General features: G+C 46.7%; 1 pseudogene; it reads right to left on the minus strand.

Annotated features, from left to right (window-relative positions):
- Nucleotides 1–5,589: 5,589 nt before the first annotated feature.
- LOC125529146 lies at nt 5,590–7,185 on the minus strand (annotated as a pseudogene).
- Between the last annotated feature and the right edge of the window lie 9,150 nt (nt 7,186–16,335).

A 16,335-nucleotide genomic window follows, 5' to 3' on the forward strand; every position in this document is an offset into this window, starting at 1 on the left:
CGCCCCGTCGCGCCCCCCTGCCGGTGTCCGGAGGCCGAACTTAGCCACGCTGGTGGCCGAGGTTGCCGCCTACGGGAGAGAGAACGAGGCGAGCGACGCACGGGGGAAGGAAATGACTATGGTTCCCCTCGCCCCCACCGCATCGATCGTTTTTGATCCGGTGAAAAGCAAGGGCAACCGTTGGATTCAGAACGACGGCCACGGTTCAAACCCTAGCGCCAGACTGGGCCAAAGGGCCGAAAGTGGGAGCCGACTAGGCCGAGGCCACGGCCGCACGCTGGGCCGAAGCCGCAGCTTAGCCGCCCGCGCTAGGCTATGTTACCGCTATTTTGTTTGTCTTTTGAGAGAATAGAAAATTTTCAGAAAAGGAATGTTCATGAATTTTTATAAAGAAAAATAAAAAAGTTCATGATTTTTTTATTCGGTCAAAGAAAATTTCATGTAAAGAGTAAAAAGTTCATGAATTTTTTATTCATGTTTTTTCCGCTGCGTAAATAATTCACAGTGCTCTTTTACAAAGGAAATAAAAGCTTACATATAAATAAGTTTTAAGAGCATGTTAAAAGTAATTATTAAAATGAATATGATTATGTTATTTTTATGACCAACATTGTTAATAACATGATCATGTTTTATTATTGGAATTTAAGGTGCATTTATTTCTAATATGTTGCCCTACGGTAATATAGATTTAATTGCATAGACAATTGTATGTTCAATTTGACCAACGTTACATTAATGCATATGATTGTTATACTGATTTCACTTAAATTGTGATTTCAGGAGGCTTTGACTTGATGAGTTGCCTTAAAGATGTTCCGACACTCAGAGGTGACAACTACACTGAGTGGAGGAAGAAAGTAGAACTGGCATTTGTCGGTGCTGAGCTGGACTGGGTTGTGGACACTCCACAGCCGATCAAACCTACAGAGCCAGTAAGAGAGACCACTAATGATGATGCTGCGTGGGATAAAAAGATGGGGGATTATGCTCCTTTGGAGATGTTATACTCCATAGAAAACCAAAAGTGGGCCAATGCAAACAAAAAGTGCATGGCACTTATAAAGAATACAATTGAGAACGCCATTGTGGACTCAATTGCAGAGTGCACTACCGTTGGGGAGTTGCTGACAAAGATAAAGAGCCATTTCATTGGCTCTTCAAAGATATATGCCACAAAGGTTTTACAACAATTGGTGACAGAAAACTACACAGGTGGTAGTCATGGAATAAGAGAGCACATCCTCACGATGAGTGAGGGAGTCCTGAACCAAGGGGTCCTCAGGCGTCCGGCCTGTGGGACTCTCCTTGGCGTGGAAGGCAAGCTTGGCATCCACGATATGAAGATTCCTTTCTCTGTAACCGACCTTATGTAACCCTAAATCCCTCCGGTGCCTATATAAACCGGAGGGCTTAGTCCGTAGAGGCAACATATACAATCATCATCATAGTCATACATGCTAGACTTATAGGGTTTTAGCCATTACGATCTCATGGTAGATCAACTCTTGTAATACTCATATTCATCAAGATAAATCAAGCAGAAAGTAGGGTGTTAAGTCCATAGAGAGGGCCCGAACCTGGGTAAACATCGTGTCCCCCATCTCGTGTTACCATCATCCTTAGACGCACAGTTCGGGACCCCCTACCCGAGATCCGCCGGTTTTGACACCGACATTGGTGCTTTCATTGAGAGTTCCACTATGACGTCGAAGATAGGATCGATGGCTCGCCTTGTTCTCAAGGACAATATTACCTCTGGAGGAGCACTGGCCCCAGGCCAAACCCTTCGGCTGGGCGGCTTTATCATGACTAGCCTCTCAAGGACAATAAATGAACCAATAGTTATAAAGATAATATATATATACCACATCCGAATCATAGACAGGACGAGGGCCGACGGGGGCGGGTACCAAAACCATCGCACTATATAAGATGCAATAATAAAAGTAAGAAAATAATACAAGTATCTATGTAAACATACAAGTAAGAATATTTTTCCTTTCAGAAAGAAGATAAGAACAATAGGCTCACCACGGTGGTGCCGGCGATGAGCTCGGCACGGGTGATCGACGGCGGTGAAGACGGGGACGGGGCGTGACGGACCGCTAAACCTAGACAAATATTATGGAAAATGGAGCTTGGAGGTCGAGCTTGGAGAGGAGAAAGCTTAAGTAGTGTGGCTCGGGCATTCCATTGAACACCTTGTGTGCATAGGAGGTGAGCTAGAGCACCACCAAGCCCTATTCCCCTCGGCCAGAGAAAAACAGAGCATTGGGGTGCTCTGCTCGCGAGCGAGGGGTATATATAGGCACCTCATTGGTCCCATGGTGGTGGGCCAGGAGCGAAGCCCATTGGTCCCGCTTCATCCCACCAACAGGGACCAGAAGGTCCAGATGAACCGGAACCAATGTCCCACGTGGCCCGGCCGGCCCCCTGGGCTCACGAACCGGGACCAATGCCCACATTGGTCCTGGTTCTGGACTGAACCGGGACTAATGGGCTGACCCGGCCTGGACCAAAGCCCTATTTTCTACTAGTGACTTGCTAAAATAATATAAGTGTAGGGATTTTTACCCCTTATAGTTGCAGTCGGAAGGGAGGCATGCAGTTGCAGTCGAGGGCCACGCTTGCATTTGCAAGCCTAGTGTCGAGCATGCAACTGCCCCCTCCTCTCTCATCGGCCTCCAACAGAAACACAAGGGAAGTAGCAGTCGGGAGGGAGAGATACAATTGCAGTCAAGGACGACATTTGCAGTTCCAAGCCTATTGTCGGGCAGGCAACTACCCCCCTCTCCCGCTGCCACCAACAAAAGAAAGCATCAGTTCCAGTCGGGTGTGTCGACATGCAATTGTAGACATGGCAACACTTGTAGTTGCATGCTTAGTGCCATACATGCAACACCCTCCCCCCACCCCCGGCATGTCCCACCGACCATCGACAAAGCAAAAGATCAGTTGCAATCAAGTGTGTAGGCATGCAATTGCAGCTGATGGCGACACTTGCAGTTGCAAGCTTAGTGTCGGGCATGCAACTACCCTCCCCCTTTCCTGCCGCCCACCGACCAAAAAAAGGTTGGTTGCGGTTGGGCGTGTAGCCATGTAATTGCATTTGAGGGCCACACTTGTAGTTGCAACCCTAGTGTCAAACATGCAACTAGCATATCTCCCGCCGCCCACCAACAGAGCAACAACGTAAGTTGCGATTGGGTGTGTAGGCATGCAGTTACAGCCGGCCGAGTGTGACACTTATAGTTGCAAGCCTAGTGTCAAACTTGCAACTTCCCTCCCCTCTCCCTCCGCCCTCCAAAAAAACAGAAGGCCATTTGCAGTCGGGAGGGAGACATGCAATTGCGGTCGAGGGCGACACTTGTAGTTGCAAGCCTACTATCGGGCATGCAACTGCCCCCCACTCTCCCTCCAGGCTCCGACAAAAACACAAGGCCAATTGAAGTCGAGTGGGTGACATGCAATTGTAGTCAAGGATGACACTTTCAGTTGCAAGCCTAGTGTCGGGCATGCAATAGCCGTGCCCCTCTCGCTCTGCCCACCGACAAAACAAAACATCACTTGCAGTCGGGTGTGTCGACATGCAATTGCTGATAAGACGACACTTGCAGTTGCATGCTTAATGATAGACATGCAGCTACTTCCCCCATCTCCCACCGACCATCGACAAAGCAAAAGATCAGTTGCAATCGGGTGTGTAGGCATGCAATTGCAGTAGAGTACAACACTTGCAATTGCAAGCCTAGTGTTGGCCATGCAACTACCCTCCCTCCTTTCTTGTCCCCCAACGACCCAAAAAAGTGTCGGTTGCAGTTGCGTGTGTAGGCATGCGGTTGCAGTCTAGGCGACACTTGTAGTTGCAACCCTAGTGTCGGACATGCAACTACCCCCTTCCCGTCACCCACCAAGAAAACAAAAGGTCGGCTGCAGTAGGGTGTGTAGGCATGCAATTACCATGCGAAACTTGCAATTGCAAGCCTAGTGTTGGACTTGCAACTGTCCTTCCCTCTTTCTCTGCCCTCCAACAAAAACACAAGCTAGCTGCAGTCGAGAGGGAGCTGTAGTCGGGAGGGAGTCGTGTAATTGCCGTCTAGGGCGATACTTGCAGTTGCAAAATCCTAGTGTTGGACATGCAACCGCCTCCCCCTGCTTCTCCCGTCATGTAAACAACCCCTTCCATTGCATGGCCCAACCTATTTTTTTAACACACGCCAAACAAAAGTTAATAAAAAGAGGGTGGTATCGTGACAGAAATTAATAAGAAACACAAGGATCAAAAAATGAAAAAATGGGAAAAGGCGGCTAAGTTACCTTATGTTTTTTTAACTCCTCCCATACATACATGTTGAATAACACACACCACACATTAACTCCTCCCATACATACATGTTAAAAAATGAATAATACAGTAACTAATGATTAAGTAGAAGACCGGCATGGTAAATGTAAATAAATGCGGCCTTCAAAAAGGCCCAAAACAACGACCAAAAAACAAAAAGGAAAAGGAAAATAATTGCGGCAATCGTGCCACTAGAAATGTGCAGCTGGTGCGCTAAAATATTAAAAAAATACATCACAAAATACTACAAAATGAAAATAATGACTTACTGGAAATTTGTTTAACTCACGTTGCACATTGAAAAAGATAGTGCAACTAGACAATAAAGAAAAGTTAAAATCAAAAACAAGAATAAAGAAGCAATTGTTGATGATATTTTTAGTAGATACATAAAATTATGAAGAAAGAAATAAAAATAGAAGTGGAATAAACACATAGATTAGGCAACAACAAAAAAGCAGACTTTTTCAATTAAAAAGGATGGCCACTTGCACACAAGGAAAAACACCCATACTACAAAGGGAGTATGAAGACAGGAGTGTATGTGACAGGACCCCTTCCCCTCCCTAATTCACGGACAGTAATGGTGACAGCTTCCCCTTCTCTCTCTTCAATTGTAAAAGTTTACAAAAGAAAGAAAAAGGATAAAAAGCAAACAACGAGAAAAGTGCCGAACACCAGCCCAGCCCATGATAAAACCCCCTGCGGCCCTGCCCCTGCCATGCTTTAATAGCCCAACGAAAGGAGTCGAGACCAAACAACAAAACGAACAGGAAAACAGGCCAGACTCACGCTTTAATAGGCCGAATTGAGTCAAGGACACTGTACTGCGCAAATCTTGAAGCAAAAACGATCCAAAGGTTGAGGCGTCGACTGAGACAGTCTCAGTCGACTGATTTTTAGCAGCTCCGTTTGGTTAATGCCTACCGATTAGTTCACCATTTGGTCTGAAACAGTACCTCTCAAGAACATGACCCATGTGAATTCAATTCATAATTGAGCACATTATTCGTAGATTTGGTATTCCTCATACACTTTAATTTACTATGGATAGTCCATCCATTATTACTAGAAAGAAAAAACATGAGGTAACCACGGTACTTGGCACTTAGACAGACGAATTATTAAGAAGGTGGTAGATATTGGTAAGTTAAGTTAATTATTGACCATGCAACTAAAATGTAGAAAAGGGCGGCTTGGACTAGCAACATGTTGGCAACATAAATGTACATACTAGTGCGTCATTCGCCGAGCTGTTTTCCAAGATTATCCACATCCAACAGAAACTGGTAAAATGCCGCCCACGACGAGCCCCCTTCTTGCAGGGCCGCCACATCATCTTCCCTGCGAGCAGCCACCCGGGCCCTGAGTTGCCTCCCTTCCTCGCCCTCAATCACCAGCCGCACCTTGGCCTCCACATCGTCTGCTTTGACAAAACCTGTCATGTATCCCTCCAGCTCCAGAGCGACGCCTATGTCCTCTGTCATAGACAACTTGTTCATCTTTTGCTCAGTCCAACGACAGACACAACATGGGCATCCCAGCCACAATGGCCTCCAGCGCCGAGTTCCATCCGCAGTGCGTGACAAATGTGCCAGTGGCCCGATGGCCGAGCACGTCCATCTGCGGCACCCACGACTTGACGACCAGGCCCTAGCCATTGGTCCGCTCTAAGAAACCTTGAGGCAGAAGTGCGTCAAGTTCCGGCTCGGGGCGCACTTCCAAGTATTGGGTTTTCGCTTCCCGCAGGCATGTGCATGGATCATAGGAATTGCTGCCCTGACCTCTCCAAGCCAACAGCTATCTTCTTGAGCTAATCCGCCGAGAGCACGCCCATGCTCCCGAAATAGAGGAACACAATGCCGCGGTCTGGCTGTGCATCGAGCCACTCGAGGCATTCGTTCTAGATCAGAAGCAGTATCCTTTTGGGAACACAGAGTGGGCCCCTGGGAGACTACACCGCACGACTCTCCAACAACTCGAACGTGTTCAGCGTCTCTGTGTTGAGCTTCCAAATGTTCATCATTGCCTTGCACATCTCATCTTTGGGGTGCTCCAGCAGTTCCTTGATGAGATGAGACACTAGCATCGGCGGAACATCGACGAAATTGAGTGGTGTGTCCCCGAGTTCCTTCAAGCCAGTCTGCCTGCCAGCAATCAGTGTCGGGAGCTGGGTTAGGGCTGACAGGCACGAGGCGCTCCATGCGAAGAACGTGTAGACCAGGACGCTGAGATTCATGCAAATGTTGGTGGCATCAATGCAGAACATGTCGAGGAGAACAGAGTGCAATCTTTTCCGTTCGATGGCTCGGAGGAATGCTTCGATCTGCTCATTACAATCGTGCAAGAGCTAGAGAATGAGTAAGAAAGGGTGCTTTACGGAGGCGGCAAAGCCTGGAGCATGGATGGATAGGAGCAGTAGCGAATCTAGAACTTAATTGTAGGGCAGGCTCAAACAAGCGAGAGGCACTGAGATGGGCCAAAATGCAGTCGATTTACTGGGTTAAGCCCTGTACCATGAGCAGTAAAGCCTAATTGATCCGGTTGGAGGGCAGGCTCAAGCCTGTTAAAGCCTATACAGTAGATTCGCCCCTGGATAGGAGGACATGGAAGGAGATGGACGGATTGGAGGAAGCAATGCGCTCGATGGTGGTTGCGCCGGAGACTGGCAACTTAAAGGGCGGCTTGACGAGCACCACGGTGACGTCGTAGCCATTCTTGAGAAAGACGTTGGTGAGCTCTGTCATGGGGCCAACATGACCGACACCGGCGCCACGGTACAGCACCACGGTCTGCTTCTTCTTGACTTCATAAATGTTCTGGAGGTGGCACTGGCACTGGCGAGGTAGAAGATATCCGGATATACTATATAGAGGAACGTGGAAATTCCTTTTGTTAGGAACCGGCAGTTGGGCTACCTTATAATATAATAATAAGGAGAAAAAAATACAAATGTTACGGTACACGGTGTGGGGTTAGGGTGACCCGCACCAAGAAAATAAAAGGATCAGTCTGGCACAGGTTCCGGTGAGTTCTCTATATCAGAAAGCCAATGAGCAGATAGAAGGAAGAGAGATGTCTTGATTGATGAGATGGAGGATAGAAAGCAAATGCTGCTCGAACACACGCATGTTCCATTCCTTCCAGATGTTCTAAGCTGTGTAGATGGCCGCCTTCTTAGCCGTTCCTTGAAGACACGAAGTCAAGTCATCCCACCAATGCTTAATAGACACAGCAATCTGAGGGTTAGTTGCAAGAATGGGCATGCCCAGGTCATTCCCCACCATAGTCCATATTGTACGAGCAAACGGGCAAGCTAGGATGAGATGGGTGAGCACTGCTACGCAGACGATAGCATGCAGATGATTTTGGGACGACAAGCCAATCAAGCCGTCCATGTATAGCAACAAAAGGTATCACATCCCTTGATGGACCATCGTCTGACGGTCGTGCATACTATTCGTCGTGTGTACATCAATTCCAAGATGGGTGGGCGTCTCATCCTCCTGGCCACAAAGGCTGCACATGTCATCATGAGGTATTCCATGGACAGCCAGGTTATTTCCTGTGAGGATACACCCTGTAGCCAAAGCCACATGAAAAATTTGAACCTGGCTTCCACCTTTATTGCCCACATCTTATCAAACTGAAATGGAGAGACAGAGCCAACGAACTGACATTGGTACACAGAGGACGCGGAGTAGGACTTGGAGCTGTTCCAGACCTAGGAGATGGAGTCAGAAGCTAGTGGATCCAGGGTTACCTGTTGCACCGAGTCCAGAGGTCAGCAAACTGTCAGAGTTGCGTAATCCCGGAAATCAAATGGAGGCCCAGCATTCATTTGTTGTTGGAGACTGCATCATGGACAGAGACGTTTTGCGGGAGCAGAGCTCGAAGACATCCGGAGCAAGGAGCCGCGGCACATTTCCATCGAGCCAACGATCTGTTTGGAGCTTTTCCACGAAATAGCTCCCCCAGCGAGGGTGAATACGTATCCTCACGTGGATTTTCTATCATCTCTGTCCCTCGTAAAATCTGCGTCTGAATACCCTTTTATCTCTAGGGAATCACTTCTCCTATATATTAGCATGTAGTCCTTCATGCCTTGCGCATAACGCGATGCTTTCTTTACCACCTTCTAGTGCTCTATGCCTAGAATCTCTTGATATCTACCGAGTACCCCGGTTATAAAAGCTAAGCCAGGGCGAGTGCACACTTGTGCATACTGTAAGCTGCCAACAGTCGAAGCATATGGTACTGCTTTCATTTGATCGATCTCGTACTGGTTCTTGGGACATTGGAATTTACCAAAACTATCGTCCTTGACTATAGGAGCAGGTGTGGCTTTACTCGCATGCATATTATACTTTTTAAGAACCTTTTCTAAATATGCTTTCAGCAATAGTCCTAAAACTCCATTGTTCCTATCTCGGTGAATTTCTATGCCCAAAACATATGATGCTTCACCAAGATCTGTTATGTCAAAATTTGAGGATAAGAACTTCTTTGTTTCTTGTAGTAGACTAACATCACTGCTAGCAAGCAGGATATCATCCACATACAAGATTAGAAAAATATATCTCCCATTTTTAAACTTTGCATAAATACAGTTATCCTCAATATTTTCCTTAAATCCAAAACTTTTAATCGTTTGATTAATCTTTAAATACCACTGCCTAGAGGCTTGCTTTAATCCATAAATGGATTTCTTGAGGTGGCATCCCATATTTTCCTTGCCTTCCATGGTAAAACCCTTGGGTTGTTTCATGTAGACATTTTCTTTCAAATCCCCGTTGAGAAATGATGTCTTTACATCCATTTGATGTAACTCTAAATCAAAATGGGCAACTAATGCCATTATGATTCTGAAGGATTCCTTACATGAGACTGGAGAAAATATCTCATTGTAATCTATCCCTTCTCTTTCTATAAATCCTTTTGCCACAAGTCTTGCTTTATACTTTTCTACATTCCCTTTGGAGTCATACTTAGGTTTGTAGACCCATTTGCAGCCTATTTTTTTGGCTCCTTTAGGAATTTTCTCAAAGTCCCAAACATCTTTGGAACTCATCGATTTCATCTCGTCTTCCATTGCCTTCATCCACTTCGAGGTGGGATCTTTTTCTGTATGAACTATTCCATGTTATAAACTTTATAATCAGTAGAAATAGCTAACTTTTTGTGTCTTGTAGACCTTCTAAGGGCCTCAGTTTCTAGCACATTCTGTGCCTCAACTTCTAGCACTTCTTCTATAATTTGCTGCTACACCTCCCTTTCATGCTCAACAACGGGTTCAGTCGGCTCCTGATGGACAGATTTTGGGTGTGCCCCCATAGTTGTCATGGGTGGAGTTGCAACTGGTAGTGAGAAAAATGGCTCCTGAATCATCGGATTAGGTGCATGCACCCTCTTATCCTCAAAATCAATTTTCCGAGCTACCAAGCTCCCCCTCATCATTTCGTCCTTTAAGAAGACTGCGTGTCTTGTTTCTATAAACTTTGTATATCTGTCTGGACAGTAGAAACGAAAACTCTTTGATCTGTCTGGATAGCCAATGAAGTGGCAACTCACTATTTTGGGATCTAGCTTTGCAATGTTTGGATTAAACATTTTGGCCTCAGCAGGGCACCCCCACACCCTGAAGTGTTGTAGGGAGGGCACTCTTCTCGTCAATAGCTCGTACGGTGTTTTGGGCACCAACTTTCTTGGTACTCTGTTGAGAATGTGAATGGCGTTTTTAAGCGCCCCCATCCATAATCCCAATGGAAAGGTGGAGTAACTCATCATGCTGCACACCATATCCATAAGTGTACGGTTGCGCCTTTCAGCTACTCCATTTTGCTGAGGCTCGCCCGGCATTGAATACTTGGCTACTATGCCAGTCTCCTGCAAGAACTTTGCAAAAGGTCCAGGGACTTGGCCATATGGAGTGTGCCGACCGTAGTACTATCCCCCATGGTCGGATCTTATTATCTTTATTCTTTTATCATGCTGATTTTCAACTTCAGCTTTGAATATTTTAAATTTATCCAACGCTTCAGATCTTTCTTTGATTGGATAAATATATCCATAGCGAGAGTAGTCATCTGTAAATGTTATGAACGAGTCATATCCATCCACACTTTTCACCGGAAATGGCCCACAAATGTCAGTGTGAATGATTTCTAGTGTGCCTGTGCTATGGATTGCACCTTTTTTTGTTGTTTTATATACTTTCCTTTAATGCAATCTATGCATTGTTCTAAGTCTGAGAATTCTAACGGAGGAAGAATTTCACTTTTGACTAATCTTTCTGTTCTCCCCTTGGAAATATGGCCCAAGCGACAGTGCCATAATTTCCATGAGTCGAATGTTCTCTTTCTTTTATTTTGTTCTTTATTCGACGCGGAAACATGTTCTTTCACATTGTATACAGAATAAACTTTTTCACAAAGTTATAACAAATAAAGCTCATTGTGTAGTAAAGCATCACCCACATAAGCATTTTTTAACCATATGGCACACTTGCCATGTCCAAAATAACATTCATAATTATCTTTGTCCAAACAAGAAACACTAATTAAGTTTCTATGACATGACGGAAAAAATAAAACATCTCTAAGTAGAAGATTGAATCCATCAGCTAACTCCAATGAGATATCACCAACAACTTCAACTTCTGCTTCAACTCCGTTTGCCACTTCAATGTGTCTTTCACTTCTTTGCGTAATCCACGTCGAATGGAATCCCTGTAAAGAATTTGCAACATGAACAGTTGCTCCTGAGTCAATCCACCAAGTGGATTTTGAAAACTGTGTATACAAGGATTCATTTACATAGGAAACTTTGTTTTTACCTCTTTTTGCCATGATTGACTTCAGCCAATCAGGGCAGTCTTTCTTGTAATGCCTGGTCTTCTTACAGTGGAGACAAGTGTCTTTGTCCACTGGGAAAGGCTATTGGTGGCGTTGATGCTGATAGGGAGCTTTTCCTTGTGGCTTTGAAGGGGAACTTTTGCTGTTTTGATTGTAATTCTTTTTCTTGTGATCCTTCACATAGTTGAGTGAACCACCATGTGAGGCTTTGAGTCTGTCCTCTTCTTGGACACACATTGCTATTGTCTTTTCATTGTCCCATGTCCAGGTGACATATTGTAGTCTACAACAAAAGTTTCAATCTCCTTTGCCAGTGAAGCCATGACCAAGTGGACCAGGAGCTTCTGTTTGATCTCTAGATCCGCATCCATGGGCTTGAGCTTTGCTGCCATATTGCTCATTGTCGGTGTCAAAACCGGCGGATCTCGAGTAGGGGGTCCTGAACTGTGCGTCTAAGGGTGATGGTAACAGGAGACGGGGGACACGATGTTTTCCCAGGTTTGGACCCTCTCTATGGAGGTAACACCCTACTTCCTGCTAGATTGATCTTGATGAATATGAGTATAGAGTTGATCTACCACGAGATCGTAATGGCTAAAACCCTAGAAGTATATTCTGTATGACTATGATGATGATTGTATATGTTGCCTCTGCGGACTAAGCCCTCCGGTTTATAGACACCGGAGAGATCTAGGGTTACATAAGTTCGGTTACACAGACATGAATCTTCATATCATGGATGCCAAGCTTGTCTTCCACGCCAAGGAGAGTCCCATCCGGACACAGGTAGAGTCTTCGGTCCTTGTATCTTCACAGCCCATCAGTCCAGCCCATGGCTAACAGGCCGGACGCCCGAGGACCCCTTAGTCTAGGACTCCCTCAGTAGCCCCCAAACCAGACTTCAATGATGAGGTGTCCAGCGCGCAGATTAACTTCGGCATTGCAAGGTGGGTTCCTCCTCTGATGACTTCAAAGTGATATATTCAGCCATCCATTTAATGTCGCACCCCTCGGCTTCTGTGTATCAACAACTTCAGCCTCCACGTGTCAAGAGAATGCAAGAGGTCAGGGTATTTTTACACTTAACAACCCGGCCATGCGAGGAAGAGCTTAAAGAGATTGGATCTCAGATCCATTCGGCATCACACGGAAAAATCCTTAGAGATGGCTAGGAGAGACCACTCCAACATGGCTAGCGTTCCCAGCTCCTCCTCCCGTCCCTGCGGCTCAAAAAAAGCGAGTGGGAGAGGTGCTCCGTTCCCCATAATCAGCTGGAGAAGCTACAAACGCAGGGATTTCTTCCTCCTCCGGATTTGGTCCCTGTTAGAGCAGGGTTGACCTTCTTTAATGGCGAGGCCCAAGCGGAGAATTTCCCCAATCCATCTGAGGGAGAACGAGTGTGTTTCGTCCCCTACCTGCTAAGAGGCATCGGGTTTCCAATTCATCCGTTCCTCAGAGGGCTTCTGGAGTACTATGGGTTGTGAGGCCCATTTTGAATCCTAGAGAAAGCTATTCTGTCTCTTCCCGCACAACCACGAGGGATGAATATTCGAAGTGGGTGGATCCGAAATATGGCGCATCGCCGAGACCGGATACCTATCCGGCACACCGAAGAAGGCATCCGAAGAGTGGCCTTCCGAATGGTTCTACATCGGGCATATCGCACTCCCAGACCCAGTTCGGAGGGGTCTTCCCGAGTTCACAAGCGTTCCTTTGAAGAAATGACACAGCTGGCGCCCTCGGAGCCTCGAGGAGGAAGACAGTGCGGATGTTCGTCAACTCATGAGCAAGACAAGGACACTCGCTCAGTCCGGATTATCAATAGTCGAAGCAATACCAACCTCCATAGTACAGGTAGTTCAGCCACTCCAATACAGAGGGCTTCCCATGTGGCACAACAATGGGGACGATAATGCCTCCCGCTGCAGCAGGAAGGGTCCGAACACCCCCGCCGCTCTAGTTAAAATATTGGCCGAACTGTTCAAAGGGGAGGAAGAGGAATTTCTGCGTATGAAGTGTAGAGATGGATTTTCCATGTACAGTCCTCCTAGCTGGGTAAGTCCCAACTCCTCTGCTCTACGCACTCCACTCCCCGAGCTATCTTCAATGAAAATTAATCCGTCCATTTATGACAGCACTGGTGAAAGATTTCTGAAGGGCTTCACAACCCCGCCCCACAGCCCGAGGGCCACAATCGGGACCTTGACCACGGATTTGAAGAGGATCCGAATATATTCGTGGTGCTCGAGGACGGGGTGAGGGAGTCCTGGATTAGGGGGTATCCGGATAGCCATACTATACCTTCGGCCAGACTCCTGGACTATAAAGATACAAGATTGAAGACTTCGTCCCGTGTCCGGAAGGGACTTTCCTTGGCGTGGAAGGCAAGCTTGGCGATACGGATATGTAGATCTCCTACCATTGTAACCGACTCTGTGTAACCCTAGCCCTCTCCGGTGTCTATATAAACCGGAGGGTTTTAGTCCGTAGGACGAACAACAATGATACCATAGGCTAGCTTCTAGGGTTTAGCCTCCTTGATCTCGTGGTCGATCTACTCTTGTACTACCCATATCATCAATATTAATCAAGAAGGAGTAGGGTTTTACCTCCATCGAGAGGGCCCGAACCTGGGTAAAAACATCGTGTCCCTTGTCTCCTGTTACCATCCGCCTAGACGCATAGTTCGGGACCACCTACCCGAGATCCGCCGGTTTTGACACCGACAATGACCTCTCGGGTCATCGAAAATCCCCTTCGCATTGACCCCGAACACTCCAAGCAGATGGATCCGGTGGAGCTTTCGTCCTTGAACGAGCTCTTAGATCGCATAGATGCCCTGGGGGTCGCTACAGACTACGATCGAACTGGGCTTAAACCAGATCAGAGAGAAATCAAAGCTCCACCGATCACCCACCAGATAGCGGTAGTAGAGGAGCGGGATGACAACTCTTCCCCCATACTGAGGACGGACTATGTCCGGATCTCCAACCTCGAAGAGCCGGACACCCACCTGTGAAGAGACGCATCTTGTCCTCCGAACATAGAATCGGACGACAAGCCTAAAAAATCCGTTGATATCCCGGAGCCTGGACTGTTGAGTCCGGAAGATCTTCAGACTCCGGATCCAAAACTAGGTCAAGGTTCAGATTTAAATCCACCCACCCACCCGGACATAAGCGCTCTCATGAGCATACAACAGTAGTCTCAGGAAATGGTCCATCACTTCTGGGCCAGATTCCTTCTTGTCAAAGACAAGATTAAGGATTACCGCGACGAAGACGCGATCTCGGCCTTCTGCACACCAATTGCACGGACGGGAGAATCCTCAGTGCCATCAACCACCGTCGCATATTACACTTCGCTGACTTGGCTACTATAGTACAAAAGTACAGCGCAATGGAAAGCGCCTGGAAAACTCAGGCATCCCATTGGGAACCATCGGTCCCCACTCAACCCCTCGTTCAGGCGAAAAGGGCACACCCTAATGGTACACCCGGTCCAATAGTAAAGAAATACAAGCTAATTACAGGGCGCGGAATGGTTCTGGAAGGATGGTTCGATGGGCCATGGAAAATACACACAACACCGGATAACATACCTACCCATAGCCTTAGAGCATGTTGGATACTCAGGCAAGTGGCCAAGAGCGGCGAGGACATCCTCACCAAGAATACCCCAGAACGACACACCCAGAAGATGACGACCTCAAAGTATTGACTGTCTTCGGGACATTCGCTTCAAAGAATAGGCGCAAAAGGGAACTCCGCGAACTCGCCGTAGTCTGCCAAATCACAGCAATAAACCCCTGGAACGACACGACTATAACTTTTAATGCAAGTGAAGAACCAAAATACAGGACAGTACGAGCACCAGCCACCTAGGTCCTCAGTCCAATCGTGGATGGCTTTCGGCTTACCGAGGTTCTCATGGACGGCGGCAGCGGACTAAACCTCATCTACGAGGATACACTCCACAAAATGGAAATAGACAGGAGCCGTGATCCGTCTCCAACGTAGCTATAATTTTTGATTGCTCCATGCTATATTATCTACTGTTTTGGACAATATTGGGCTTTATTATCCACTTTTATATTATTTTTGGGACTAACCTATTGACCATAGGCCCAGCCCAGGATTGCTGTTTTTTGCCTATTTCATTGTTTTGAAGAAAAGGAATATCACATGGAGTCAAAACGGAATGAAATCAACTAGAGAAGTTATTTTTAGAAGGAAAGCTACCGGAAAATCTTGGAGTGCATGTCAGGAAAGGAACGAGGGAGCCACGAGGGTGGGGGGCGCGCCCCCTGCCTCGTGAGCCCCCCGAAGCTCTACCGACGTACTCCTTTCACCCATATATACCCACGTACCCTAAAACTTCCGAAGACGAGAATAGATCGGGAGTTCCGCCGCCGCAAGCCTCTGTAGCCAGCAAAAGTCAATCGGGACCCTGTTCCGGCACCCTGCCGGAGGGGGGAACCCTCACCGGTGGCCATCTTCATCATCCCGGCGCTCTCCATGATGAGGAGGGAGTAGTTCACCCTCGGGGCTGAGGGTATGTACCAGTAGCTATGTGTTTGATCTCTCTCTCTCGTGTTCTTGATTTGGCACGATCTTGATGTATCGCGAGCTTTGCTATTATAGTTGGATCTTATGTTTCTTCTCCCCCTCTACTCTCTTGTAATGGATTGAGTTTTCCCTTTGAAGTAAACCTATCGGATTGAGTCTTTATTGACTTGAGAACACTTGATGTATGTCTTGCCGTGCATATCTGTGGTGACAATGGGATACCATGTGATTCACTTGATGTATATTTTGGTGATCAACTTGCGGGTTCCGCCCATGAACCTATGAATAGGGGTTGGCACACGTTTTCGTCTTGATTCTCCAGTCGAATCTTTGGGGCACTCTTTGAAGTACTTTGTGTTGGTTTGAATAGATGAATCTGAGATTGTGTGATGCATATCGTATAATCATACCCACGGATACTTGAGCTGGCATTGGAGTATCTAGGTGACATTAGGGTTTTGATTGATTTGTGTCTTAAGGTGTTATTCTAGTACGAACTCTAGGGCTGTTTGTGACACTTATAGGAATGGCCAAATAGATCGATCAGAAAGAATAACTTTGAGGT

This window comes from Triticum urartu, unplaced genomic scaffold (assembly GCF_003073215.2).
Source record: "Triticum urartu cultivar G1812 unplaced genomic scaffold, Tu2.1 TuUngrouped_contig_5376, whole genome shotgun sequence".
Classification (NCBI taxonomy): domain Eukaryota; kingdom Viridiplantae; phylum Streptophyta; class Magnoliopsida; order Poales; family Poaceae; genus Triticum; species Triticum urartu.